This window comes from Gallinula chloropus (assembly GCF_964237585.1).
Source record: "Gallinula chloropus genome assembly, chromosome: 1".
Classification (NCBI taxonomy): Eukaryota; Metazoa; Chordata; class Aves; order Gruiformes; family Rallidae; genus Gallinula; species Gallinula chloropus.
Window position 1 is genome coordinate 35,490,425 of NC_140085.1, and position 3,775 is coordinate 35,494,199.

The window sequence follows — 3,775 nt, forward strand, 5'->3', positions numbered from 1 at the left end:
GCCAAGGAACACCCACTCTCCATTCCACGGTGTGCCTCTAGTTTTCACTCCAATCCCCAGTAAGTGACCTGACATGGTCTGGGCTAGGTTCAGTTTACAGTCCTTGCTAGCCATAATGCTTCTGGGCCAAATTCACAGAGCTACAAGAAGCCATGATCTCCTGGAAGCACCTCTTGCAGGAGAAACATGGAGGAGCTCACATGACCACTTCTGCGTGTTTATATTTTAAGATTAGGGGAAGCAACTTCAGAGAGACTGCTTGCATTCTGCCTGGCTAGTACGATGAAGGTTTCCTTACTAGGAAACTAGCTTTTTTCCTGACAAACCATGCAGCTGCTCTACAGGAAGCAAGGATTCAGAGAATTAATAAATGTGCATGTACCCTTTCCTACCCCCCCCCCACCACACCCCCCAAAAGATATTTCAAGAATAGTGTTTTATTTGTAATACTATGAGATGTTTGGGAAAAGCAAATACAGATTACTGAAACAGAGTAAACCCAGTGGATGCACTTTTCAGAAAAATCTCCTTTTTCATGCTACTGAGATGTCAGATTCCCAAAATGTATTCTCTTTGACAACAGCTAAGAAGCAGTGGAGAAACCAGGGACCAGAATCAGCTCTCGGGCTGTGAGTGTAAATCACAGTGAACTTCAATAGAGTTGGATCCATAACATCAGAATCTCATCCTCTCATGGCGAGTCAGTGCTGACATGTCATCCAGAACAGGTATAAGTGATTTTTTTTGCTGCATATCACTCAGCATATGAATTTTCAGTAGGGAGGGAAAGAGTTTAGCTCTTCTCTGAAGTCAGTTTACATTCATTGTTCTCTTAATTAAAGCAGGGTGTTATTTTCCCAGACTGAAGTGGATTAGAAATACAATGGCTTCAGTGAAAGCTGAGAATAACTTCTCTGTGATGCATTAGTAGGATGACAGAGGAATGAAAGGTTTAGTAGGCCTGCTTCTCAGAATTTGTTTACACATCCAAGAATAAAATGTTAAAAAAGGTTTAAAAGTCTATTGCCCGATAGAAATTTATGTTCCCAAACTCATTTTCACCACAATGACAGTTAACCAAATATTACATGACTTCCCACTCTTGGATGAAGAAAAGAAGCAAAAATTCTGTAAGTTCTCAATGTGGACATTTACTGTAGAGTTTGGAATGGATTTTTTTTGTTATTATTTTTTTAATGTAATACAAAGAATAGCATTGAAATAGTTCTTTTTTCCCCAACAGAAACTAGCACTGTCTGACCTTCCTAGATTAATAGTATCTATAGCGGTACCTATAGCAATATATAGCCAAAGTTAAGACAACTTAGTGCAAAAAAAGTCAATTATATGTTTAATTTGGCACTTGCACCTAAATTAAATGCCATGGCTATGCTTCAGTGGAGTATATAAAGGAATTGGCTCAGAATAGCTGCTCTTAAAAAGCTACCTTTGCCAGGTTTAGTGACTCAATATTACTTATTTCCTGGCTAAGATTAACTTCTAATTTTATGGATATTTTTTGTTTCTCTACTGTAATCAGCACAGATAAACAATTTCAAGGATACAATCCTTCAGACCCTCCTCAGGCAAAATGACCACTTTGGAAAACAGACATTTTGCTGCTGTGAAGACTGGCATAGCTCTGGCACAAGGAATAGAGTTTATAATAATGGATAAATCTATTCAGAAAAATAGACTAGTAATTAAGGACATCCAACCTTTTAATATTTTATTTTTATGCTTCAACTTTGTGAATTACTCCTCAACATTCAATAAAGGATTTGGGCAGCACTAGTGATTAATACTAATCAATCCTCTCTTGTGCAGACTTAGATGTGTTTCCATGCGAGTGTCTTCTGATGGCCAGGAAACAGATTCTGCAGGACAGCTTCCTTTTGCTGACCGACAGGAAATAATATAATATTTTCATTACTGCTGTGTTAAAATTTGACTGACAGACTCTAAGAAGGCGGACAGATAAAAAGGATCTTTTTTCTCCCCCTTCTTTCCAACATCTTTCTTTATTGCCAACGTTACTGTGATGTGACTGAAACCTCATTTTCATTACTGGTGAAAAAGATCACTACAGCTACAATTACAGGCAGTTTCATGCTGAACACAGATTTCTTTGACAATCAAAATTAGATCAGATGCCTGAGGAAATTTTCCACTATATTATTCGTAACAGCTTCAAGTTCTGCCTGTTAGTGCCTTCACTTGTAAGGACCCTTATTATCCTTAGCTCAGGATGTGCACAGAAAGAAAGGCATTTATTACAAGTTATCTGGTTGGTTGTCATTTTAAAAAGTGAATAGTTAAATACTTTAAAAGTCTCAGATGTTGAACTGCTATTCCTCCAGTGAGGAGCTATTAAACACCTCTTACTCCATGACCAACAGTATGAAACAGTCAAAACAGTCTTTTTTTCCCTAGTGGCATGTACTGTATGCATTAAAGAACATAGCATAGAGAAAACTGAGCATATGTCCACTCATTATGATTTGAGAACGGATTTGAATTTGTTTGTACAGACATTTCTGCCTAGCATAAGTTTACTTTCAACATAAGGCCTCAGTTTTCCTACTTACCTAGCCATGCTCTTCTCTCCTTGTGCAGTAGATTACATCTCCGTTCACACTGAGGTTGCCTAGCCTTCCTGCCAAGGGGAAAAGCCTTCTTTCACATATCCATAGCTCTTCTCTTTCTCTAAACTCGGTAAATGTATGCTCGCATTGCCCATGGCTTTCCTTAGCTGGGCTAAGAAAGGGATGGGGTGCTGCCATACTGTCCTTCACAGAGAACTCAGATTGCTCAAGCCTTTCTCTTCTCCCGCTTACTCTATACAAACTTTAATCTCTTAATCCACCAGTTCCTGACAGACCATGATCTGGACAATTCATACCTCTTCCGTGCCTTACTGATTTCTTGTGGGCCTTTCCCACAGCACTCTCTCAGACAAATTCTCAGCTCTCTTTGAGAGGAAATCACATCACATCTTTTCCAAGCCTTGCTCTGTCTCCAGCTGAAGAACCTTGTCTTAAAAAAAAATCAATGCAGGGCTGGCACACCCCATGTTGTTTCTCAAGAACAACCATCCACTAGCTCCACAGTGGGTGCCATTGCAAGCATCGTCCTCTACCAAGACAATGTGGCTACAAGGTCTCACAATCATGAGAACCATCTCAGTAAGGAAATCTAAAAACAATCTATTTAAAAGATTTTTTTAGTACACATTTTAATTCCATTCAATACGCATTCCACTTTTAGGAAAACTTGCAATGAGGTTCATCTCTTCTAGTTCAGGAGTCTGAATGTTAGATGAGTGGTTTGGATCAGGACAAGGGTTCTAGCCTTATGCTTCCTTGATAGTTATTAAGAGAAACAGGTACCTCCTGATGGTGAACCAGCACACGTGAAGAGAGGAGTCTAAAACTGGTCTCACAAATTCCCCTCTCTCCATACACCATCTAAGAAGCCAAAGGTGACTGGTGTAGATCTTGCAGATTAGCTTGGAAAAATCCTTAGTTTGTTGTGATTTTCCCACATCATTGCAGAAAACAGACATGTGAGTGTGTGGTGGTTTGACCCTGGCTGGAGGCCAGATGCCCACCAAAGCCATTCTATCACTCCCCTTTTCAGTTGGACAGAGGAAAAAATATATATTGAAGGGCTTAGGAGTCGATAAGGACAGGGAGAGAGAATTCCACAGTTACCATCATGGGCAAAACAGACTCAACACAGAATAAAGGAAAGAAAACTCTAATTTATTACACTA